Source organism: Cervus canadensis, chromosome 3, assembly GCF_019320065.1.
Source record: "Cervus canadensis isolate Bull #8, Minnesota chromosome 3, ASM1932006v1, whole genome shotgun sequence".
NCBI lineage: Eukaryota > Metazoa > Chordata > Mammalia > Artiodactyla > Cervidae > Cervus > Cervus canadensis.
Genome location: NC_057388.1, coordinates 94,297,544 through 94,324,958, shown reverse-complemented (window position 1 = coordinate 94,324,958; position 27,415 = coordinate 94,297,544). Strand labels below are relative to the sequence as shown.

Here is a 27,415-nt window from a genome sequence, read left to right as displayed (position 1 = left end):
AAAGACTGTACTGGGTACTCTCATTCACCCTCTCCCAAAATGGATATTATCAATCTTTCAATTTTTGCCAACCTGATAAATTAAAAAATGAAGTTGTTTCAATTAGCATTTTGTTCATAGACAGACTGAATTCCTCACAGGCTGATTGGCCATTTCATTTATTGTTCTAGGAACTGCCTACCCATCTTTATCCATTTTTTTGTTGGGCTATCTGTCTTTTCTATAACATCAGTTTATAAAACTTCTTTAGCTAATAGAGATACTAACTCTGTCATGCAAATTGCAAATAATTTTTCCTAGTTTTTCTTTTTTCTTTACTTTGTCTATGGATTTCCCCCAAGAGTTTTAACTTTTTATATAGTCAAGTATATCCATCTTTTCCTCATGATTTCTTATTTTAATATATTTAATATTATATTATGCAATATATACTATTGCAATATTATATTATTGCAATATATGCAATATATTATGCAACCACTGTATGGTTATAAAAATATTCACCCTTATTTGCTTCTATTATTTTTATAATTTTACTTCTACACTTAAATTGTGACTTCATGCAGTATATATTTTGGTATAAAAAGTGAAATAAGGACTTGCCTGATGGTCCAATGGTTAAGACTCCGCATTTCCACTGCAGGGGGCATGGGTTCGATATCTGGTCATAGAAGTTCTGCATGCATGCCACAGCAGTGCTGCCAAAAAATAAAGTGAAATAAGAATCCAATACTATCATACTCTACATACTATTTTACAACAATTTCTTTCACTTACTGCACTGTGACCATATTTTCACATGAGTAGATATATTCTATATTATATTGCTTCCATAATCTATTTAATTAATCTTCTATAACTGGACAATTAGGTTGTTTGCAACTATTTCAAACGGTTATTTGATAAACACCATGAGCACTAAACCCTCATTCACTACCTTGACAATCTCCTCAGCACACACTTCAGACTATTTGTATCCTATTTTAAACATTGCCCTGTCTTCTCATGACATCTCATTTCCATTCTATTGTCCAATCCAAAGTCTTAGAAGTAATTTTTGATTCCTCACTTTCCCTCAACCGTCAAACCTAATCCATCAGAAAAATTCCATCAGCTCTACCTAGTCATCCACTTATCTTCCATTCTCCTCACCTGGATGGCCTCACCTGTTTCCACTCTTGCCCCCTGCAATCCTGTCACTGCAGCAGTCAGACTATCATTTCAAAGTATAAATCAGATCAGATCACTTCACTGCGGACAATCCTCTAATGGTTTCCCATTGCACTTTCAGAAGTAAAATAAACATCCCTTACCTAGCCCTCCTTCCAAGGCCTCTATGACTTGGTCCTATCCACATCTCTAACTCAAGACCCCTGTTTCGCAAATGTTGAACTCTTTTCTACTCTCCTCAAATGAACCAAATTTGTTCCTAATCTAAGGCTGGATTTCTCATCCTTGGCACTACGACATTTGAGGCTGGATAATTCTCTGTTGTGGGGCCTGTCCTCTGCATTGTAGGATGTTTACCAGCATCCCTGGCCTCTACCCCCTAGATGTCAGCAACACGCCTTCCCCTTCCAGTGGTGTTTGTCTCCAGACATAGCAAGTGTCCTCTAGGGACAAAATTAACCCACCAATTTAGAGTCTTTGCACAAGCTATTCCCCCTACCTGGATTGTTCTGCCTCTTGGATCTTAATGCAAATGTTTCTTAATCAGGTCTTAGATCAAATGTTACCTCCTCAAACAGGCCTTCCCTGTCCACCCAGTCTAAATAAGCCCCCTGCCCATCACCAAATGGCACATCACCCTGCTTTGTTTGTGTTTTTTTTTTTAATTGAAGTATAGTTAAATACCCCTTCATCGATCACAGCCTTCTCATGATGAAGGGGCTTGTATAACTCTGTGAAGCTGTGAGCCTTGCTGTGCAGGGCCACCCAAGATGGATGGGTCATAGCGGAGAGTTCTGACAAACATGGCCCACAAGAGGAGGGAATGGCAAACCATCCCAGTATTCTTGTCATGAGAACCCCATGAACAGTATGAAAAGGCAAAAAGATATAACACCGGAAGATGAGATCCCCAGCTTGGTAGGTGTCCAATATGCTAGTGGGGAAGAGTGGAGGGAAATTACTAATAGCTCCAGAAAGAATGAAGTGGCTGGCCAAAGCAGAAATGACATTCATTTGTGGATGTGAATGGTGGTGATAGTAAAGTTCGATGCTGTAAAAAATAATACTTCATAGGAACCTGGAATGTTAGGTCCATGAATCAAGGTAAAGTAGACTGTTGAAGTTGAAACTCCAATATTTTGGCCACCTGATGCCAAGAGCTGACTCATTTGAAAAGACCCTAATGTTGGGAAAGATTGAAGGCAGGAGGAGAAGGGGACGACAGAGGATGAGATGGTTGGATGGCATCGCTGACTTGATAGACATGAGTTTGGGTGGGCTCTGGGAGTTGGTGATGGACATGGAGGACTGGCGTGCTGCGGTTCATGCGGTCGCAAAGAGTCGGACATGGGTGAGCAACTGAACTGACTGACTGAGACATGGTCAAGCAGAGATGCCAAGAGTGAACATTGACATTTTAGGAATCAGTGAATTAAAATGGACAAGAATGGGCAAATTTAGTTCAGATGACCATTATATCTACTACTACAGACAAGAATCCCTTAGAAGAATGATGTGAAAATCTCTCAGTCGTGTCCAACTCTTTGTGACCCCATGGACTATACAGTCCATGGAATTCTCTAGGCCAGAATAATGGAGTGAGTAGCCTTTCCCTTCTGCAGGGGATCTTCCCAACCCAGGGATTGAACCCAGGTCTCCTGCATTGCAGGCAGATTCTTTACCAGCTGAGCCAGCCACAAGGGAAGCCCCTAGAAGAATGGAGTAGACCTCATACTCAAAAAGAGAGTCCAAAATGCAATACTTGGGTGTAATCTCAAAAACAACAGAATCATCTCAGTTCATTTCAAAGGCAAACCATTCAACATCACAATAATCCAAGTGTATGCCCCAACCACTAATGCTGAAGAAGATGAAGTTGAATGGTTCTATGAAGACCTACAAGACCTTCTAGAACTACCACCAGAAAAGATGTCCTCTTCATCCTAGGGGATTAGAATACAAAAGTAGGAAGTTAAGAGATACCTGGAGTAATAAGCAAGTTTGGCCTTGGAGTACAAAATGAAGCAGGGCAAAGGCTAACAGAGTTTTGTCAAGAAAGCACACTGATCATAGCAAACATCCTTTTCCAACAACACAAGAGACAACTCTACCCTAGACATCACCAGATGGTCAATACCAAAATCAGATAGATTATATTATTTGCAGCCTAAGATGGAAAAGCTCTATACAATCAGCAAAACCAAGACCTGGAGCTGACTGTCACTCAGATTATCAGCTCCTTATTGCAAAATTCAGACTTAAATTGAAGAAAGTAGGGGAAATCACTAGGCCATTCAGGTATGACCTAAACCAAATCCCTTATGATTATACAGTGGAGGTGACAAATAGATTCAAGGAATTAGATCTGGTAGACAGAGTGCCTGAAGAACTATGGACAGAGGTTCATAACATCATATAGGAGGCAATGACCAAAACAATACAAAAGAAAAAGAAATGCAAGAAGGTAAAGTGATTGCCTGAGGAGGCTTTACAAATAGCCAAGGAAAGAAGAGATGTGAAAAACAAAAGAGAAAGGGAAAGATATACAAACTGAATAAAGAGTTCCAGAGAACAGCAAGGAGAGATAAGGTTTTCTTCAATGAACAAAGACGTAGAGGAAAACAATAGAATAGGAAAGACTAGAGATCTCTTCAAGAAAGTTGGAAATATCAAGGGAACATTTCATGCAAGGATGGGCATGATAAAGGCCAGAAATGGCAAGGACCTAATAGAGGCAGAAGAGATTAAGAAGAGGTGGCAAGAATACACAGAAGAGCTAGACAAAAAAAGGGTCTTAATGACTGGGATAACCACAATGATGTAATCACTCACCTAGAGCCAGTCATCCTGGAGTGTGAAGTTAAGTGGGCCTTAGGAAGCATTACTACAAGTAAAGCTAGTGGAGTTGATGGAATTCCAGCTGAGCCATTTCAAATCCTAGAAGATGGTTCTGTTAAAGTGCTGCACTCAGTACGTCAGCAAATTCGGAAAACTCAGCAGTGGCCACAGGACTGGAAAAGTCAGTTTTCATTCCAATCCCAAAGAAAGGCAATGCCAAAGAATGTTCAAACTACCGCACAATTGCACTCATTTCACATGCTAACAAGGTAATGCTCAAAATCCTTCAAGCTAGGCTTCAACAGTACGTGAACTGAGAACTTCCAAGTGTACAACCTGGATTTCAAAAAGGCAGAGGAATCAGAGATCAAATTGCCAACATCCACTGGATTATAGAAAAAGCAAGGCAATTCCAGAAAAACATCTACTTCTGCTTCACTGACTATGCTAAAGCCTTTTCCTGTGTGAATCACAACAAATTATGGAAAATTCTTAAAGAGATGGGAATACCAGACCACCTCACCTGCCTTCTGAGAAGCCTGTATGCAGGACAAGAAGCAACAGTTTGAACTGGACATGGAACAAACAACTTGTTCAAAATCAGGAAAGGAGTATGACAAGGCTGTATGTTGTCACCATTTATTTCAATTATATGCAGAGTACACCATGCAAAATGCCAGGCTGGATGAATCACAAGTTGGAATCAAGATTGCCAGGAGAACATCAACAACCTCAGATATGCAGATGATACCACTCTAATGGCAGAAAGTGAAGAATTAAAGAGCCTCTTGATGAGAGTGAAAGAAGAGAGTGAAAAATCTGGCATAAAACTTAACATTAAAAAAACTAAGATCGTGGCATCTGATCTGATCACTTTATGGCAAATAGAAGGGAAAAAAGTAGAAGCAGGGACAGATTTTAATTCCCTGGGCTCCAAAATCATTGTGGATGGTGACTATAGTCATGAAATTAAAAGACGCTTGCTCCTTGGAAGAAAAGCTATGACAAACCTAGACAGCATATAAAAAGCAGAGCTATCACTTTGCCGACAAAGGTCCATATAGTCAAAGCTATGATTTTTTCCAGTAGTCATGCATGGATATGAGAATTGGACCATAAAAAAGACTGAGCACTGAAGAATTGATGCTTTTTCATTGTGGTGCTGGAGAAGATTGTCATGAGTTCCCTGGACTACAAGGAGATCAATTAGTCAATTTTAACGGAAATCAATCCTGAGTATTCATGGGAAGAACTGATGCTGAAGCTCCAATGCTTTGGCCACCTAATGCAAAGAGCCAACTCATTGGAAAAGATCCTGATTCTAGGAAAGATTGAACGTGAAAGAGAAGAGGGTGGGAGATGATGAGATGGTTAGATAGCATCACCAACTCAATGGGCATGAATTTGAGCAAACTCCAGGAGATGGTGAAGGACAGGGAAGCCAGGTGTGCTGCAGTCCATAGGGTTGCAAAGAATCGGACACAACTAGCAACTGAACAACAAGTAGTTGATATACAATGTTAATTTCTGCTGTACAACAAATTGACTCCATTTCATATATATATATATGAATGAATATATATATAATATATGAATATATATATATGAATATATACACACACACACACATATATATATATATTTATTTCCCAGGTGGTGCTAGTGTTAAAGAACCAACCAGCCAATGCAGGAGATGTAAGAGACACAGAATCCATCCCTGGGTCAGGAAGATCCCCTGGAGGGGGGCATGGCAACCCACTCCAGTAAACTTACCTGGAGAATCCCATGGACAGAGGAGCCTGGTGGGCTACAGTCCATAGGGTCACAAAGAGTTAGACACAACGGAAGCAACTTAGCACACATGCACATACACTCTTCTTATAGTCTTTATGGTTTATCATGGGGTATTGGTTATAGTTCCTTTTAGTTTGCTATAAGGCTTTGTTATTTATCCTTTCTATAATAGCTCTTATCATTGAGTGAAATAGCCTTCCCCTGTTACTGGCTTACTTCTTGGTTGCTTGTCTCTTCTACCAAAATGTAAATTTCAAACCAAGAGCAGTGTCTGGCATGAGTGAGCCAGGAAATATTTGCTAATTGAAAAAAAATGAACCCCCCTAAGTGGAGACCAAAGATCTGTTTGCTCCAAATCTAATAGATAAAGTTCTTATATGAACTCTCTCCAACTCTGACATTCACAATCACTTGCTCTTTCTTCACATCATCACTTCCCTCAGCTTCTGCGACCCTGTGTTGAGACCCTGGTCTCAGGGACTCCGCCTGCCAGTCTCCCTCCGAGCTCCTCCTCCTCGGCCCATCCCCAGCACACTGCTCTTCGGGGAGTCCCACCCTAGTCCCTCTTCTCCCAGCCCATGCCATCTAGTGAGGTGACCTCCGCCACTCCTATGCTTCATCAATGACCATCTATTTTCTCATGACTCCAAAATCTGTACCTCTACCCCAGATGCAAGCAGCCACTGGGAAGTCCCACAGGTCCCTCCAGTTGAATATTTCCAACCGGAACTCATCACTTCCAACAACCCCAAGCCACACCCTCAACAACCGCTCTCAGGAGTTGCACCTGAGACTCCTGCTGCTGAAGCTTCTAGTTCCTATGGTGGAATTATTCTTCTGGATTATTGTAGCATTGGATCACTATACCCTCTAATGGCCTCCATGAAACCCTGGCTCCCAAATAACACAAGTGACTCACTCTTCAGCTTGAAGCTCTCAGTGGCTTCCCATTGTCCTAAACTCAAGACCCAAATTCCTCCCCCACCCCATGCCCTCAAGGCCCTTCATGATCAGTCCCTTTCACATACCAACCATCCCAACCGTGTTCTCCCCCACCCCAAGAACCACAGATGTGCGTCTTTTGTGTTGTAACTACCCTTGCCTCCCGCCTCTCTTTACCAGGATTCAGACAGTATTTGTAAGAGCAACAGGTGAATGGAGAAACTTTCTTGGTGTTTCCAGTACCCTTGTTCTTGAGTCACTGTTTCTTTGGTCTTGGCCTCATAAGGCTTTGAACCTTCTTTTAAAATAGGTTTCTAGTCTCCTTCAGGGGCTTCCCCGGTGGCTCAGACAGTAAAGAATCTGCCCGCAATGCAGGAGACCTGGAGTCGATCCCTGGGTCAGGAAGATCTCCTGGAGAAGGGACTGGCTACCCACTCCAGTATTCTTGCCTGGAGAATTCCATGGACAGAGGAGCCCGGCAGGCTACAGTTCATGGGGTTTCAAAGAGTTGGACACTACTGAGCAACTAACAATGCATATTCTCTTTCTTCCATTACCAGTACTCAAATCATCTTTGCTTCCAATGCAACTGGAGATCCCTCTTTGAAATGATCAGTGGGGTTTTTAATATCCCCAACTTTCTTCTCAGGCCCTAATCCTAATTTTTATATTCCTTTCTTAAGTGCTGCATCACAAACCAATATTCTAACAGGTTTTGGAGTATCTGGGTTGATGGGTAATTAGAATTTGCATCTCCAAACTAAGAATTTAGCTCAATATTTACATTGTGCCATCACTGGGTACATTCAGTAACACTGACTAAGCATTTTGGCAGCTCTCAAACTGTATAAAAGAGAGTCATATGTAACATAATAGGTCAAGAATAACTGATGAACAAGCAATTTATTGTAAATAAGACGTGAATTAGTGAGTTTCATATTAAAACAAGGGCTTCCCAGGTGGTGCTAGTGGTAAAGAACCTGCCTGCCAATGCAGGAGACATGAGACACAAGTTCAATCCCTGGGTCAGAAAGATCCCCTGGAGGAAGGCAGAGCAACCCACTCCAGTATTCTTGCCTAGAGAATCCCATGGACAGAGGAGGCTGGTGGGCTACAGTCTATGGGGTCACCAAGAGGCGGACGTGACTGAAGCGACTTAGCACGCACATATTAAAACAAGCATTCAAGAGTTACAATAAAAGCGCTGTCTGCTCCAGGACTGTGACCGTTCAGCCTCTGTGGTCTGTCCCCAGGCCCGCCGTCAGTGCCTGGCCAGCTCCTCGGCCTGCTGGACAGATTACGTGAACACACTCCCTGCTAAACCAACTCAGGAGTAGAACTGAGGGGATCCCCTCCTGGCTGTCGATCCACCCAGCTTCCCAGTCAGGGAGCCCCGGAGGCACTCTCAAATGACACGCCCCTCAGAGGGTCACGCCCCTGCTGCCGTCCCCCATGTGTTACTATTCGGGCTGACGGTGACCCTGGGAGCTGACAAGCACTGGTGGTTGTGACCGATGCTCTGTGCTGGTTTCCCCAACTGAACAGACCTAGGGAACAGCAGCACGAAGGACGACCCTGCAGCCATCTCACACAGCATCCTTGCCAGGCTCCCTCTGGGAGTGGTACAGCCAAGGGAGAGGGCAGGAAACCCATCACGTAGATGAATGGTGCTCACACGGGGCAAAGCTCAGCCCCAACAGGCAGCTTCCACGTGACCATGAATCACAGTTTTGAGAACGCAGAGCCAGGCATCCCCACATCACCTCACTCTTCTGGACTCAGGGACACAGGATTCTATCAGTGGTGAGAGCCTGTTGTGGCCAGTTTCCCAAGGTTGTGCCACAGAAAGACCTTGAGAGGCCATCTGAGTCTGCTAATGACCACGGAAGCCACAGAGCAACAGGTTTCCAAGGCTTGGGATGGAGTCCCCTAACAATTAACAGCCACAAAATGTACTTACGTTGCAAGGTGTTAAAATAAACAGACTGGCCCTGGTGCTCAGCTGGGCACTGGGTGCTAGGTGGGAATTTAAAAAGGAAAACCCCTGCACTGGAGGCAGCTGTGAGCTAGTTTAGGAAGAAAGACCTCTGCATAGAAAATGATACCTTGTGCTCGAGGTCTCAGCCTGCTGCCCCATGCTGCCCAAGCCATGCTCAGCTGCTGGGAGGGTCAGCACAGGCAGGCTGCATCTGGGGGCCACAATGGGCATGGTGCCCAGGGCCTGCGATAGGTTAGGGGCCCTGAAAACATTTTAACTCCGTTTAAAACCAGAGAGACTGATGCTGAAACTCCAATACTTTGGCCATCTGATGTGAAGAGCCAACTCATTAGAGAAGACCCTGATGCTGGGAAAGATTGAAGGTGGGAGGAGAAGGGGACGACAGAGGACAAGATGGTTGGATGGCATCACCGACTCAATGGACATGAGTTTGAGCAAGCTCCAGGAGATGGTGAAGGACAGGGAAGCCTGGAGTGCTGCGGTCCATGGGGTCACAAAGAGTCAGACACAACTGAGCGACTGAACAACAGCAACAAAAATCAGGAGGAAAAAAGTGAACATAATCCAATCTGACTTGCATTCACCTGTCTACCAACGCAAGCACAAAGTGTTGTTTTTTTTTTTTTTTTTTTAATGCAAGAGGAGGCCCAAGAAAGGCGAAACTTTCTGAGAACTCCAGAAATTATAACGCAGCCCTGACCAAACCAAAGGGAAACCAAATCAGCAACTGCATGAAATGCCCAATTCCTATTCCGCCCTTGCATGGGCAGGTGCCAGCTACACAAGAAACATGCAAACCCCAAGAGTCCTGGAGCCAGTCCTGAGTAGCTGCTTTGCTCACGGGAATGTGAGCACTGCCCTGGATCTGAAAACGAAGTGCTGATAAGAGTGATTATGGTGATAATCATTGCAACCATTTAATGAGTACTTCCAGGGTGCATCAGATTCAGTACTAGAAGCTTTACATGCTTGATCTCACTTAATCACCTCTAGGCCTTGGAAGGTAGATGTTATTACCTGCATTTTAGAGATGGAGAAACCACAGCTCAAAGAATTTACCTAATGCGCCCTGGCCTCAGAGCCCTACATTGGCAACTGCAGGGGGCACCAGCCACGGTATATTCCCTGATACTGATCCCCCAGAATCACATGATATGACAATGCTGGCTGGTGAGCTGACAATGCTCACCTTATGTTTTGCATCTTCACTCCTCTGCCTCTGTAATTTCAGATTTTTCCCAAGCAAGAGTATATGCCCCACCAGAAAAGAGGGGGTACACAAGAAGAGGGCCCCAAATTCCCTAAACCTAAAAGTCCAAGTTTTCCTTAAAAGACCACACACCTCAGATCACAGGACAAGGGCTCCTCATGGCTGCTCCCCTGTGACTGCTGCTGGGGGAGCCTGTGTGTACAGCTCTCTGGGGGAGGGCAGTGCAGCTGGATTTCCTGCTTTCCCCAGGCTTTCTCCCCTCTCTAGCATTATTGTTGAGCACGTCTTTGCCAGTTTTCCTTAGATGCTCTCCAAAGACCTTTGTAAGCATGTCTGGATGAAGTCATAAACTTAATTGCTAATTTTTGTCTGTGTATTTCCCATAAATCATCTAATATCTTCTATGGGCCAAGCTGAGTATAAACACTAAGTGATAAGTTGTGTTGTCACTTTTTAGTCACTCAATCACATGTCCAACTCTTTTGCGACCCCATGGACTGTAGCCCACCAGGCTTCTCTGTCCATGGGATTTCCCAGGCAAGAATACTGGAGTGGGTTGCCATTTCCTTCTCCAGGGGTCTTCCCAACCCAGGGAATCAAACCCGGGTCTCCTGCATTGGCAGGCAGATTCTTTACCCCTGAGCCATCTGGGAAGCCCTGTAAGTTGTATAGTACTTCGTTATTGAAAGTGTGGTCCCTGGACCAGCAGCATTTGGAGCTTGCTAGAAAGGCAGAACTCAGGCCCTGCAGATGCCTTCTTGACTTGTGTGCGCCTTGAGGTTTGAGAGGTGTCAGGGTGATACGGAAGAAGGGAATCACTAAGATTGTCAAATCTGGCTCTACATTGAATCACCAAGAGCTTTAAAAAATACTAATGCATGGATCCAATGCCAGAGACTCTTATATGACTGGTATAGGGAGTAACCTGTGCATTTAGGATTTTTTTTAAGCCCCCAGAGTGATTCTAACATGCAGGAAATTCTAGAACCCCTTGACCAAGTGATGTGAGATGGTGAGGCTTCTAAAAAACTTGGAAAGGAGGGCATGGCAGATGTGTGGAGGTGGGTATGACATGTATGTTCATGAGGTTAGTGAGAAGGCCTATCTGAAGAGAGAGCAGAGGACCTGTAGAGGCTGGCAGGGATAAGGGCTTGGGGAAAAGGCTATGGTCACAAGATTCAGACTTGAAGTGGTAAGAATACAGTGTTGCAGGAGATAAAAACCACTCTTAGCAAAGCTCGCTCTGACAAAGGTTCGCTGGACAGGATGGAGAGTGGGGAGCCTGGGTCAGAGAGACCAGCTGTTCATAGGAGCCCACATAAGAGTTGATGAGCTCGGGAAGGCAGAATGAGTCTCAGAAGAAATGTAAATGAGGACAGGCACGTTGGGTTCATTTGCCAGGGCTGCTGCAAAAGCATCACAAACTGGGCAACATAGACAACAGACATTTATCGTCACACAGTCCTGAAGGCCAGAAGTCCACGTTCAAGGTGTCAGTGGGTCTGATTCCCTCTGAGGGCTGTAGGGAAGAATCTGGTCCACGCCTCTCCCCTGGCTTCTGGTGGTTTGCTGGCAATCTTTAGGGTTCCTTGGCTTACAGAATCATCACCCCTATCTCTGCCTTCTTGTTCCAGGGTGGTCTCCTTTCACATGGCTGTGACCAGATCTCCCCTTTTCATGACGATATCAGCCTTCCCTGGTGGCTCAGATGGTAAAGAATCCACCTGCAATGCAGGAAAGCTGGGTTCAATTCCTGGGTTGGGAAGATCCCCTGAAGAAGGACATGGCTACCCACTCTAGTATTCTTGCTTGAAGAATTCCATGGAAAGAGGACTCTGGCAGGCTACAGTCCATGGGATCAGAAAGAGTCAGACACAAAACACCTCAGTTTAACTTCATTACTTCTGTAAAGCCCCTATGCCCAAATACAGTCACATTCCGAGGTACTTGCTTTAGGACTCCAACAGATGAATGTGGGCCACACATTCAACCAGTAAGACACATCAAAGGGAAACAAATCTGTAAGAGATCAGTTTTTCCACCTCACAATACAAATAACTGAAGTCAGCTGGATGGAATCTCCATCCACAGCTTCTGAGGTTGGTGAGGATCTCATTTATCTGGAGGCAGATGCAATAAAAATGAAACTAAAGGGGACTTTCTTTGGCAGGAAAGCCAGCAAAAAATCTTTTATAATTCAGTTTTTCTTGCATCACAGCCATGACAGTTGGTTTAAACGTATCCACTTACAGAGCTGGTATTTACAGTTCCAGGTGTAATCTGAAAAAGCAAATGATCTTCTGTATATAGAAATAATGGACACAGCCTAGCAGACGTATCAGCAGGCCCTGGATGGTTGGACAGAAAAGGAAATAGAAGAGTCCCTAGGTAGGTGCTGGGCTCTAACAATGCAGCCGGTGGACTGTGGGCCATGGGCTCAAGCCCATGTTCAAGGAGGCAGGAGCTTTCCAGGGTCAAGAGCAAAGGCCACAGAGGTGAAGGAAGCCAAATGGTGAAGTCATGAAGATGAGGTTCTTGGCAAGACACACCTCTGGTGACTCTGATCTGATGGCAGAGGCAGTGTGTGCAGTGGGAGAGGCAGTAATCCGGGTCTGAACAGCCTAAGGGCCAAATCGCCAGCTAGACAAGGGTATGACCCTCCACAACTTCAGGAGTGCCCAACGTGGTTCTTCTGCAACTGAACAGTGGGGGCACAGAGCTCCATCAGCTTTGTTTTCTTCTAGTAATAGAGATGGGCTTGGAAGGGCAGCCAATCTCAGATGTTATTTATATGCATTGGAACCACTGGAGGGACTTAGTAAAACAGATTTTCTGGATTCACCCCTAGAATGTCTGATTCGGTAGCTATGAGGCAGGAGTCAAGCATTTGCCTTCCAAACAAGTTTCCAGGTGATGCTGGACAGTGGGCCACCCCTTGAGAAGTGCTCTGCAGAGTCAGGCTCTCTCACTGTCTCCCCCTCATGACCAAGGACAAATGTCTGAGGAGCAACCAGCCAAGGTGCAGTCTGTGACCATGGGGTGTAATTGTCCTTGTCACTATTTATTGAGGCTCAAGTTCAGATGATTAGATAGCATCACCAACTCAATGGACATGAATCTGAGCAAACTCCGAGAGATAGTAGAAAACAGGGGGCCTGGTGTGCTACAGTCCATGGGATCACAAAGGGTTAGACACAACCTAGCAACTGAATAACAATGAATTCAGTATCTCCCGGGTTCACTGGCTTCATGCTCTAACCAACAGAATCAAGTGGTCTCCACTTTTAAATCTCCTCCCAGGATCTAAAGGAGCCTGACAAGAAGAAACCTATTTGATTTCCATGGGTGATCATTTAACCCAAAAGTACAACCTCAAGGATGTGAGAGATATCCTCACATGTATACAGTCGTTGCTCTGTGCAATCACCTTGTTTTGCAATTGCTCGTTACAATTACCGACTAGAATAGCCAAAGCTGGAAAAATCTAAAGGGCTAGCTAAAGGAGAATAAATTATGGAATATCCATACTAAATAATGCAACACAGGAATTTAAAAGAATGTACAAACATGAAAAATCTACAAGGTTTAATTAGAGGAAAAAAAGAAACTACAAAACAATACATATAAATTATCTAGTTCACGATTTTTAAAACCCACAAAGATATGTGTACAAAAGCGTAAAAATAGCCTGGAATGATACACACTAAGCTCTTAAGAACAGTTATTTTGAGGAGAAGAGGGCAAATGGGAGAAGAATTATCTCAGTTTCTCATACAAAGAAGATTCTGTCTTTGGCTTTTGCCATAGTGGAAAGCGCTGGGCTCTGCCAAGCCCAAAGCAGTTCTGGGGTCCCCAGTACAACCAAGGTAGAATCTTGGCATCTAGTCCCATCACTTCATGGCAAATAGAAGGAGAAAAGTGGAAACAGTGACAGATTTTATTCTCTTGGGCTCCAAAATCACTGCAGATGGTTGATTGTACCCATGAAATTAAGACACTTGCTCCTTGGAAGGAAAGCTATGACAAACCTAGACAGCATATTAAAAAGCAGAGACATCACTTTGCTGACAAAGGTCCATATAGTTAAAAACTACTGGTTTTTCCAGTAGTCATGTATGGATGTGAGAGTTGGTCCATAAAGAAGGCTGAGCACCAAAGAATTGATACTTTTGAATTACGGTGCTGGAGAAAACTCTTGAGAGTCCCTTGGACAGCAAGGAGATCAAATCAACCAATCCTAAAGGAAATCAACCCTGAATATTCATTGGGAGGACAGTTGCTGAAGTTCCAGGACTTTGGCCACCTGAGTTAAAGAGCTGACTCACTGGAAAAGATCCTGATGCTGGGATAGGTTGAAGGCAGGAGGAGAAAGGGGCGGAAGAGGATGAGATGGTTGGATGGCATCACTGACTCAATGGACATGAATTTGAGCAAATGCCGGGAGATAGTGGAAGCAGAGGAACCTGGCATGCTGCAGTCCACAGGGTCACAAAGAGTCAGACATGACTTAGCAACTGAACAAGAACAATAGCAACAACCACCTTTGACCGATGAAAGACAGGAGGTAACAGGAAGCTTCCTTGGGTATAACTTGGGTGTAACTGGTTTCATGGCTATGTCCCTCATGACCAAGACCATCTGAGTTCTCTTATTTTCCTGTGAACCTGTGGCCTCGCTGGTAACTCCCACCTTATAGTTACCTTCTGCCTTCCTGGAGTCATATCCCTGTTTCTCTCAGTCTCAGTATTAGCACAGAAAGTTTCATCTCCGACTCATTTTTTTCCTAGAGAATCTGAACTCAGGCAACCTATTTCTGTGTTCCCTGAACTTTGTATGATGATAATGTATTCAGCTAATACTTGTAGAAGGATAAAATAAGATTAAGAGGGGAAGAGTGATCGGTTTATTATGAAGAACAATATGAATGTCCTGGTGATTCAAGGTGTTTTGCTGGAGACGGGTGAGGCAGAGGAGGTGCCTGCTTCAGCACTTTCCAGGTACTCCCAGAGGAGCTTGGGAACCAAAAGCTCCTCTGTCTAGCAATGTGATGTTTTCATCATTTTTAATTGGGTCCCACTGCCCCTCACCGTCAGGTCCGCGGGGTCAGACCTTCCAGGAATTATAGTGAAGTGCAATTCAAGTCGTTCAGTCATGTCTGACTCTTTGCGACCCCATGGGCTATACAGTCCATGGAATTCTCCAGGCCAGAATACTGGAGTGGGTAGCCTTTCCCTTCTCCAGGGGATCTTCCCAACCCAGGGAATCGAACCCAGGTCTCCCACATGGCAGGCGGATTCTTTACCAGCTGAGCCACAAGGGAAGCCCAAGAATACTGGAGTGGGTAACCTATCCCCTCTCCAGCAGATCTTCCTGACCCAGGAATTGAACCAGGGTCTCCTGCATTGCAGGCAGATTCTTTACTAACCGAGCTATCAGGGAATTATCACCCTCTCCAAAACCTCAGAACCAGTCCCCCTTGCCTCCTCTTTCTTACTTCCCTGCTTGTGAAAAGGGGGCGGAAGTGTGTATGTGTGTTACTTTGGTCATTTCAGATTGAACTGGGGACTCAAAGTCCAAAAGAGGGCTACCTACCACATCCTTCTTTTCTTAGCATTCAAGAGAAACTTGAGGACTTCCCTGGTGGTCCAGTGGTTAAGAACCCACCTGCCAATGGAGGGGACACGGATTCGATGGCTGGTCCGGGAATGCTGCACTTGCTGCGGGGCCACAGCCTATACATCACAACCACTCAGCCTGGGCGCCTGGAGCCTGTGCTCCCCGAGAGAAGCCACCCCAGTGAGAAGCCCACACACCTCACCCGCAGACTGGCCCCGCAGCCACAACTAGAGAAAGCCCACACACAGCAACAAAGATCCAGCACTGCCAAAAATAAGTACTAAAATTTTAAAGAGAGAGAGAGAAACTTGAGCCCTTCCTCGGAGGAGACAAAGAATTGGAAGAGGAGAGGTGGAAAGCTTGACTTGAAGTTTAGCCGGGCCTAAAGGCCTCCCCCACCTCTTGCCACAGCAAATGCCCCAGAAGCAAAAGCAACTGTAGGTAAAGCTCTCCAGATTATATATAAGAGAGTACAAGACAGGGAAAGTTACTGGGGGCGGGGGTGAGAATCAGTAAATGAGCAAGTTCATAGATGCAGTTGCCAAAAGAAATTGTGTTTCACAAACTCAACTTTCAAGTCCAAAAAAGAGCCATAATAATAATAATACAAAGTCCTGCCCATTCCTTGCACTTTCATTCCAGAGGATAACAGCTGTGTGCTGACCTAGAAGGCCGGGGCCATCTGGGTTGAGTCTGGCTTGGTTAAGTGTGCTGGGTACAATTAAAGGAGATGTTTGACCTTGAGAGGCCCTTGGACTGCAAGGAGATCCAACCAGTCCATCCTAAAGGAGATCAGTCCTGGGTATTCATTGGAAGGACTGATGCTGAAACTCCAATCCTTTGGCCGCCTGATGCGAAGAGCTGACTCATTTGAAAAGACCCTGATGCTGGGAAAGATTGGGGGCAGGAGGAGAAGGGGACGACAGATGATGAGATGGTTGGATGGCATCACCGACTCGATGGACATGGGTTTGGGTAGACTCTGGGAGCTGGTGATGGATAGGGAGGCCTGGTGCGCTGCAGTTCATGGGGTCGCAAAGAGTTGGACACAACTGAGCGACTGAACTGAATTGAACTTGACCTTCAGGGAAGTGTCTGTGGACGCTGCATACGGAACACAAAAGAGAAGGGAGTCTTTCTCAGGCAGTGTTTGTTTTGTCTCAGAAAATCTCCCTTTATTCTGACTCAGGGATTGTTTGAAAAGACAGAACAAACAAGAGGCTGCGGGTAACAGGGTCCTGGCTTTCAGGTGAGAGAGGATTTGGTCTCTCTTAGACAAGAATCCTGAGAGTCAGATACCCTATAATTGGATAGGCTTGCTCTAGGAACTTCACTGCAGGATTTGTTGAAAGGGAAGGTTTAACCAAAAGAAGTTTAAACAAGGAAAAGCCTGAGGTTTTTTGATGTAAAATGGTAGAGGTCTGGAACTGAACATCTTTTCTCAAAGCCAGCCCTGATTTCAGATTAAAAATGATGCCTTCTCCACCAAGATCAGGCAAGCAGCCCACTGGGCCTCCCTCTGTCTGACGTGACCCTGCTCCTGCTGGCAACTCTAGCAAATCAAGTTTGCATTTGCCTGGACATGGTCAGGCCTGCTAGGAAATCCTTTGTTATGGACTCCTCTCCCACCCAAGCAGACCCAAGGAAGATCATTACATCCCATAACAGTACTTTGAGAACTTTCCTGCATTTTCTGTGGATTTCTTTGGGAACTTGAGAAGCATTCCACCACAGAGTTTTTCCTTAACATCTCTAGTCTTCACTTCCAAGGTCACCTTTGTCCTGCTGACCCCTGGCTCCCTGCTTCTGCCCCTATTGCTTGGTCCTACCTACAGGGCCCCCCAACTGCAGGCCCAGCCTTACCCAGCCCCAGGCCAGTCCTGACCAAGGCCAGAAAGAAATTCAGAGCCTCAGGTCACTGGCAGACGCGATGCGGAAGCCCGTGCTGCTCTGGGAGGCCTGAACCTTCTCATGCCCGCCAGGTCTCCTGCCAAGTCCTGCCACACAGCTGGGTTTCCCCCAAATGCACTGAGGCCCTGACACCTGGTCTGTTGTCGTCAGTTTCTCTCTCTTGGGGATGGGCCGGACCCTGTATCCACAGTCAGGGGCTGGGGCTTGCTTTTTCACTGAACAATCACCTGCATTCAAAGCCACGGCCTGTGGCCAGGGTTGCCTCGGTCATGCCTGTGGACAGCCATCCCCAATTCACCTAAGCACCCTATGGCTTAAAGGTTCTCAAACTTCCGAGTGGGGACCTCCCTGGTGGTCCAACGGCTAAGATGCCACATTCCCTATGTAGGCGGCCTGGGTTTGATCCCTGGTCAGAGAACTAGAACCCACATATGGCAACTGAGAGTTCACACACCACAGCTAAAAGTCTTACACACCAGCAACTAAAGATTCCGCATGCCACAACTGAGACTCAGCACAGCCAAATAAATTTAAAAAAAAAAAATTTTTTAAGGCATTCTTTTAAAAACACAAAACTTCAGTGTGCATCAGAATTCCTGGGAGCTTGTTAAGAGTGAAGTCCTGTGCCCACCCCTGGAGATTCTGGTCCATCCATTCATCCCAGTCCTGGGTGACTCAAGGGGAAGAGCTCCTGAACCCCATCTTGTGCAACCCTGCTATGGATGAACCACCCACAGACCCAGTCCTGCTCAGCTCTGGATGCCTGCCCTGTGCTCCTCCTGACCGCGCCTCTTTGATTCCCAGCCTGCTTTGCAGCCACATCACTCAAGCCATGACATCTGTAACACTTTCACATTTGTTCTGTTGCGTGTAAAGCAGTCTGTGGTTATGGGACACGAGCCATCTCTTCAACTAAATTGCACTCTGGCTTCCCAGCCCAGGGTATACACAGGATTCTACATACATTGGCCACTCAGTACATTCTATATCTGGCAGTGACAAGATGCTTATCTGAGGAATGGATGTACACTGTTAAAGAGAAATGTGGTGCTGATAATTTCAAGCATGATGAATTTTTAATGAACAGTAGCCACACAGAAACAGATTAACCTAAGAAGGCTAAATAAAATAATTTTATATTTGTTCCATTTGGTCTGTCTGCCTCCTTTTTATGTTGAAACAGAATACATTTTGATCTGACACCAGAAAGAACTTTCCGCCACAGCTTTATTTCAGAAGACCTTGAGGACCAAAAGCTATTTGCCCAAACACCCTCTTTACAGCACAACCACCCTGAGGAACTGGCAACTGTCCAATCCCACTTACTCTCCTCGCTGGGAGGGGTCCAGGCCTTGGGCTCACCTCCCTCCTTTTCTCCCCCTCAACCTACCCCCCTAACCTCCCTTTCCTAGTCTGTCATCTTGATTCACAAGAAACAGCATCGGGGGCCTATATTAGTGTAGAGAATGGCAGAGAGGAACACAGGGTGTGGGGAAAGCCTTCCGCTTTCTCCTTTCTCTGCAATTATCACTCAACTGCTTCAGTAAACAACAAAATTGTTCCCCACACACATCATTACCGTTTACAAGATTAAAATAGGCTGGAGGTCGGGAAAGGGAGCACAGGTTAGCTTGAGGTTTTGAAATGAACTGCCATCCCTGGCCAGGCCCCCCCCCGACCCTGTCTTTCCTGAGGAAAATTGAGGACAAGAGGACTGGGAGAAGTTAAGGTGCACCTCCCTTCTTGCTCATGGAAAGATGTGAGAGACAAAACGAGGAAAAGACGGAGCTTGGTACGGGCCCATGTCTGGGCGAGGCAGGCAGCGGGCTCTGGACGTAGGCCTGAGGCTCTCCTGGCGCTCTAAACCCCTTCCTGGGTCGCGGCCACCCTGGTCTCTCCTCCTCAGCACAGGCCTCTGTTCTACCTGCAGGGCCCACAGCCCAAGTCCAAAATGAGTCCCTGGTGAGCAGCTTCATGCTCATCTGTTCAGATTATAGTTTTGAGTGTGGGTGCCCATCCCCTAAGGGGCAGAAGCTTTTGGCATAACCAGGGCAGAGTAATAATGACTTAACAGGCTAGAGCTGAAAGCTCCTTACAGATCACCAGGGTCCCCCGCCCACACCAGGGGCTCCAGGGGCACCGCCCTCTGTGTGAGCCGCGCCCTGGAGCTGGGTCACACCACGAAAGCCTAAATGTCAGAGAAGAGAACTTCCTGGCCTTCTTAGCTGGTGCTCTCTGATAATCAGCAGTCCTTCCAAATAAGGAGATGCTTTCCATGATCTTAAAACGTGTCCTGAAAGGGTTAATGAGGATCAGTCAAAAAAGAATAGACTTAGTGAGGCAGATGTTTCCACCCCGCACAAAGTTTATAGGACAAAGGTCAAAGTTTACAGGGCAAAGTGATGTGATAAAGGCCAGGAAGGTAACATCATGTGAGTCAAAACCTAATCAGATTTTTTAAGAAATCTCCACACTGTTCTCCATAGCAGCTGTACTAGTTTGCATTCCCACCAACAGTGTAAGAGGGTTCCCTTTTCTCCACACCCTCTCCAGCATTTATTGCTTGTAGACTTTTGGATAGCAGCCATCCTGACTGGCGTGTAATGGTACCTCATTGTGGTTTTGATTTGCATTTCTCTAATAATGAGTGATGTTGAGCATCTTTTCATGTGTTTGTTAGCCATCTGTATGTCTTCTTTGGAGAAATGTCTGTTTAGTTCTTTGGCCCATTTTTTGATTGGGTCATTTATTTTTCTGGAATTGAGCTGCAGGAGTTGCTTGTATATTTTTGAGATTAATCCTTTGTCTGTTTCTTCATTTGCTATTATTTTCTCCCAATCTGAGGGCTGTCTTTTCACCTTACTTATAGTTTCCTTTGTAGTGCAAAAGCTTTTAAGTTTCATTAGGTCCCATTTGTTTATTTTTGCTTTTATTTCCAATATTCTGGGAGGTGGGTCATAGAGGATCTTGCTGTGATTTATGTCGGAGAGTGTTTTGCCTATGTTCTCCTCTAGGAGTTTTATAGTCCCACTTCTGGGCATACACACTGAGGAAACCAGATCTGAAAGAGACACGTGCACCCCAATGTTCATTGCAGCACTGTTTATAATAGCCAGGACATGGAAGCAACCTAGATGCCCATCAGCAGATGAATGGATAAGGAAGCTGTGGTACATATACACCATGGAATATTACTCAGCCATTAAAAAGAATTCATTTGAACCAGTCCTAATGAGATGGATGAAACTGGAGCCCCTTATACAGAGTGAAGTAAGCCAGAAAGATAAAGAACATTACAGCATACTAACGCATATATATGGAATTTAGAAAGATGGTAACGATAACCCTATATGCAAAACAGAAAAAGAGACACAGAAATACAGAACAGACTATTGAACTCTGTGGGAGAATGTGAGGGTGGGATATTTCAAAAGAACAGCATGTATACTATCTATGGTGAAACAGATCCCCAGCCCAGGTGGGATGCATGAGACAAGTGCTCGGGCCTGGTGCACTGGGAAGACACAGAGGAATCGGGTGGAGAGGGAGGTGGGAGGGGGGATCGGGATGGGGAATACGTGTAAATCTATGGCTGATTCATATCAATGTATGACAAAACCCACTGAAATGTTGTGAAGTAATTAGCCTCCAACTAATAAAAAATTAAAAAAAAAATAAAAATAAAAAAATAAAAAATAAAATCTTTCAATAAATACCCACCAAATCAGGTGGTACAAATATTAAATCGATACAAATCCAAATATAATAGTAATTCCATTGAGTATAAATGAATTAAATACTCCAATGTAAAAACTGAGATTTTCAGACTGAAAATAAAATCAGAAGCCACCTTGGGGTTAAAAAAGCAAAGCCTGAGACTAAGGCTTAGGTATAATTGTTAGGGAATGTATTAATAGCTCTAGAGCTTGGAATGGAAATGACGAAAGAATAGGGAAAAGAAATAGGCAAAGAGGAAGAGTCAAAACAAGGATGTGAAGAGTAGATATATGTATAACTGATTGACTTTGCTGTACAGTGGAAACTAATACAACATTGTAATTCAACTATACTCCAATAAAAAATAATTTAAAAAGCCAAAAAAAAAAAAACAAACAAACAAAAAACCTAATCAGAGACACATGCCACCTGCAGGTCTTCAAATTCAAGTTTAAAAACGTGCTAGCCAAACAAAATTCTCCTGAAGATCAGGAGCAACATTCTGGTCTCCAGTTTGCAAATCCTGAACTATCAGGGGGGGAAAAAAAAAGTAAAAGCAAGAGATCAGAATAAACAGGGGCAAAGTATTTTGTTCTACTAACTAGGAGCCCACATTCTCTCTCAGCTGAGAAAAAAATGGGTTGACCAAAAATTTCATTTGGGTTTTTCCATACGATGGCATAGAAAAACCCAAACCACTTTTTTTGGCCAACCCAATATCATCCAGACTAGCAGAAATGATCACCATTAAAGAACACAATCCCCAAGACGTTTTTCTGGTATCAGGATAGGTCCCGCCAACCAGCCCCCCTCTCTACTGAGGCGGGGCCTGATCTCCTTTGGGACCGACCAGGAAACATCTATGACATCAGAAGTGCATCTGTGTCCACAAGATGGAGGGTTTTCTCCCACTGAAACTAATTAGCACTGGCCATAATAAAACCCCCGTGTCCTTAATATTATCGGTTTGGTGCTGGGACAACAGCACTGGCTCTCATTGATGTTGGTGAAGACAGGAATGAGCAGACACGTGATGATCGCAGCCCTATTGCTCATCTTTGTGCCAGCCCATTGCCTGACAGCATCACTACCATTCCACAGCTGAAAAGACGATGAATTAGGGCTCTATTACATCAGCCTAGATTGGAAGTGGGTGGAGCTCCAAGCTCGAGGAGCATCTGGCTGGAACAATTCCTGCAGCTCTTCCCAACACAGGTATCACTGGTCCGCGGAGCCCCCCAGCAAGCTGGTTGAGGGCAGATGGGAGAAGAGCTGCTGTGGCAGGGTCGGAAACCAGAAAGGGAAACAAATGTCAGGCTTTGGGGACTCGGATCATGTATGCGTTCCATGTGGCCTCGTCCCCTTAAGATCAATATCATGGATGGTTGTGATGATTTGGGATCTAATTAGATTAAGGTTAGTTGGTTAAAAACATTTTCTTCCCCAGCCATGTCAATCGGAGACACTGGTCGGTACCTCGTCCTTGTATTTTCCATAAGTAGGGAAACTCCAAGGATATGGGTACAGGAATGACGGAAGTTCCCTACTACATGCCTGGTGCGGTTTGGAGAAATCTGTTGGGAAACAGCTGGGCTGCAGAAAGGGAAGGAAAGTTTGGATGTCACCCTTTGGTAAAGAACCACTGCGTGAAGCTTTCTAGACCCTCCCACACCACCACCTGCCCTGGGTCCCTGGAACCCTGGTTGTGTGCTGTCAGGGCCACCTGGCACCCACCAGCCCACCAGCTATCCCAGCATGGTTTCTGCACTCCTGCCTCATTCCTGCAGGTCCCGGTGGCCAAAGCAGGAGCGGGCTCCATAGACTCAGTGCCCTTCTGACCCCGAGTTGGTGGCTGCCTGGCAGCCAGTCAGCACTCCTCCAGGGACGCCCTCGTGTGGTCATCCACAGGAATTGCAGCCTCTGCCGCTCGATTCCGTTTAGACCAAGTGAGCTACCCTAGCCAAGACACACCCGTCATCGCCCCAGGTAGAAAAAGCCCAGGTATCAGTGCTAAGTATGTGCTAGAAGCTCCATAAGTACAAGCTAATTTCCTCTCCAGAACACTTGGACTTAACTGAAATAACTTACTGGACCAAAGAGAATCCCTAGGCAGGAACTCAGGTCCTGCCTAAAAGGTAAGAACAAACACAGTGCACCAGTCAGGCTTCCCGCTCATTGGAGATTAAAGCAGGCTTGAGAAAAATTACATCCGGGCAGCCTAGGGAGGGCCCAGGTCACAGCATTAGGGCTCCAGTCAGAGTAGGTCTGAGGCCAGGAAGGAGCCCCCAGTCTGCCTTCCATCACTGGGGCTGGGGTCTTGAGCATCCCTCCACACCTTAGTTAGAAAGTCAGCACGTTCCTTCTTTCATGAAGTGTATTTAATAGCCTATCCAGCCTTGGGCTTCCCTGGTCGGCTCAGCTAGTAAAGAACCCACCTGCAATGAGGGACACCTGGGTTTGATCCCTTGGTTGGGAAGATCACCTGGAGAAGGGAACAGCTACCCACTCCAGTATTCTGGCCTGGAGAATTTCATGGACCGTGGAGTCACAAAGAGTCAGACATGACTGAGCAACTTTCACTTTCACTTTCTTTCCAGCCTTGTTCCATTTAAGCCTACAAATAACAAGGGTGGAGCTTCCATTCTGGGCAGACTGAGTCACTGAATGGTCCTTGTGGGAAAGGGAGACCCCATGCCTCTACCTCAAGAGATCACAGCAGCTGAGGTTCTCTCCTTTTGTTTTTCACGTCCATGGCCACCAGTGAACTGTGGGTTTAACATGGCAGGCAGGATGGGAGAGTTAACCAAGGTTTGGGGAGATTTGGGGAGATGACGGAAGCAGGAGTCAGAAGCCAGAGGATGTAGTCAAGAGGCAGAAGAGGTAGTGGCGCCAGAGGATGGGGCGGTGGGGGCAGAAACCCGGAAAGCAGACACAAGACGCAAGAGCAAAGCTGCCTTGAACAAGAGGCAACTCTTGGGAGAAAGTGCTTACCTCTCTCCTGCAGGTTGGAGCTAATCCTCCTGTTAAAGTCCTCTCTGTGAATGAATGAATTACACCACCTACTCGGAGGGCCAAAGCAGTAACCAAGGAGGAAGGCTTCTTCTCTTCTCCCCGCCCAGAAATGCAGTTCATCCTGCCTCCTAACCTCCCTCTTCTTCAGCCTCACTGCTACCTTTCTGATCCAGGCTGCCATTTTGTAGCTCCCAGATCAGTGGTTCCCAATCTTGGCTGCACCCTGGGAGCTCCACTCCCAGAGAGTCTGAGGTCACTGGTTCCAGCTGCGGTCAGGGCAAAGCCAGGTGCCTCTTTAGTTTCTCGAGATGGAGAATCACCCAGCCCAGGTGATAGCAGATCTCTTAGCAAGGCTCCTTCCCTCTGGTCTTGCTTCCATTCTCTCCAACCTGTTCTCCATGTGCTAATTGAAGGAAACCAATCAGATAATGCTACACCCTTCCCTGTAAACCTACAAATGGCCTCCCATTGCACTCAAGGTAAAGTTTAGATTCTATCACAGGGCTTGCAAGTAGCTTCATCAGCTAATTCCTGCAAATTCTTAATATTCCCCCATGCTAATAGATGTCTGTGCATTTCTATTCCAGTTACTCAGAGAAATCAGCTATCTTCCCTGATAGCTCAGTTGGTAAAGAATCCACCTGCTATGCAGGAGACCCTGGTTCAATTCCTGGGTTGGGAAGATCCCCTGGAGAAGGGATAAGCTACTCACTCCAGTATTCTTGCCTGGAGAATTCCATGGACTGTATAGTCCATGGGGTTGCAAAGAGTCGGATACGACTGAATGCCTTTCACTTTCAGTTTCACACCACCTTTCCCCTTTCAAGCTCTGCAGCTTAGTCACTCAGTTGTGTCCAACTCTTTCTGACTCCATGGACTATAGCCTGCCAGGCTCCTCTGTCCATGGGATTCTCCAGGCAAGAACACTAGAGTGGGTTGCCATGCCCTCCTCCGGGGGATCTTCCCAACCCAGGGATCAAAGCCAGGTCTCCTGCATTACAGGTAGATTCTTTACCATCTGACTCACCAGGAAAGCCCTTCCCTTCCAAGAGCACTATCCAAGAATTTTCCTAGTTTACAAACAACAAAGAACAGTAACTTCATTTCATTCAGCATCCCAAGAGAAATATCTCTGGTGACATAGTAATATAAAACATTATTTTAAAATGCATTAGGATAAGTCAGACTTCTTTACTTTACTGAAAAAATTCTACCATGTACAAGAGAAAGAAGAATTTCTGACCCACGTCTGGGCCAATCTAACATCAGTGATCAATGGGCTGGTCTTTGTGCCTGAGGATGGCCCATAATTTTTCCTTGTTTGGGAGTACTTGTGGACAAAAGAAAAGCTAAGCACCAAAGAATTGATACTTTTGAACTGTGGTGTTGGAGAAGACTCTTGAGAGTCCCTTAGACTGCAAGGAGATCCAACCAGTCCATCCTAAAGGAAATCAGTCCAGAATATTCATTGGAAGGACTGAAGCTGAAGCTGAAACTCCAGTACTTTGGCCACCTGATGCAAAGAAGTGACTCATTAGAAAAGACCTGATGCTGAGAAAGATTGAAGGCAGGAGGAGAAGGGGACAACAGAGGAGAAGATGGTTGGATGGCATCACCAGCTCAATGGGCATAAGTTTGAGCAAGCTCCAGGAATTGGTGATGGACAGGAAAGCCTTGTGTGCTACAGTCCATAGGGCCGCAAAGAGTTGGACACAACTGAGCGACCTAACTGAACTGAACTGTGGATAAAATGTTCAAAAGGATATAAGGTTGTCATTATAAGTTAAACCATAAGTTCTAAGAACCATAGTGGAGAGAGACAAAGTCTCTTGAAAGAAATAAAATGACTTCCAAACCTATAAGACAGGACTGAAAGCCATAACATAGATGAAGCAAGAATAGGCCATCATAAATGGAGTTGGCAACCCCTACCCAAGGTGTGTTCAGGAGTGATGCACTGCCCATTTCAAGTCCATCAGAGCCAGTGACCATATATTTTACATATAATTGTGATTGACCAAGTTCTCACAATTTAATGTTATTAAATAGCAAAGCCATCTAACCAGGTCCCTTTGTTCTGATTTCAAACTCACCAAACGATCTACTGTTGACAACTGCCTTAAAGATTGTTCTATAGAAAGAGACAGATACAGGCCATTAGCCATGTGTTTTACTTGGATGACAGTTGTGTTTTTCATATAAATCAAGAAAATGGCATTCTGAGTTGATTCACAAGCCTGTAGATTTGGCTAGAGTAAATCTTTCCTAAGCAACAGATCTGCTCTTGATCCATGCTTTGAGCACATAAGGCTGGAGGTAGACCCTAGACTCTGAGGGGTTATCAATACCAACACCATTTGTGGAAGCCTCTTTGCATTTGCTAACTTTCCTAGATATACCTCACTCTGACCTTCAGTTCACCTCTATAACTTGCACCTGAGTTGTTTATTTTCTCAGAGTGTGTAGGGTTCAAAAGCAAAAGTGATAGTCATTCAGTCATGTCCGACTCTTTGCAACCCCATGGACTGTAGCCCAGCAGGCACCTCTGTCTGTACAATTTTCCAGGCAAGAATACTGGAGTGGATTGCCATTCCCTTCTCCAGGGAATCTTCCCCACCCAGGGATGGAAGCTGGGTCTGCTGCATTGCAGGAAATTCTTTATCAGCTGAGCCACCAGGGTTACCTGAGCCCAGAACCAAGGACATAATCTGCAAGATACCTGCCTCTGAATGGTTTTCTAATCAGTCACCTGTTAATCTCTGAAAATTAAACTCACGACCCAGGTTTCTGAGCACCTATCTCTGGTCAGCTGAGTGAAGCACCTCTGATGGAGGCACCGTGAACAGTCCTGACTTCAGGCACCTTATGTGGAGTTGGGTCCCCAGAGAGACAGTGACAACTTCCAAAGTTAACAGAGGGGTCGTTGTCCCCTTTGCCCTTTGATCAGATTCTCACAAGCTCCCGTTGATGGCAAGCTTCCCAAGGATGCCGGCAGGTGCATCCTTTTAGCCTAGTCTTCCTGTCAATATTCCAGTGCCCAAGAGAGCCAGACACCCAGCAGGGGCTCAATAGGAGACAAATGAATGTGTGAATGAATGAAAGCCAGCAGACAATGTTTTTCTCGCCCTTTCTTCTGCCCCTGAGTCATTCACAAGCACATCACGTCCCTGTGAGGAACAGCACTATTCAAAGTGATTCTCAGCAGT

General features: G+C 45.5%; 1 long non-coding RNA gene across 1 annotated transcript in view; it reads right to left on the bottom strand.

The window, feature by feature from the left end:
- Positions 1 to 598: 598 nt before the first annotated feature.
- LOC122438686 overlaps positions 599 to 27,415 on the bottom strand; it is a 96,321-nt gene continuing 69,504 nt past the window's right edge. The window contains exon 3 of the long non-coding RNA XR_006268609.1: positions 599 to 698. This is a non-coding gene — a long non-coding RNA (uncharacterized LOC122438686). The remainder of the gene's footprint in view (positions 699 to 27,415) is intronic.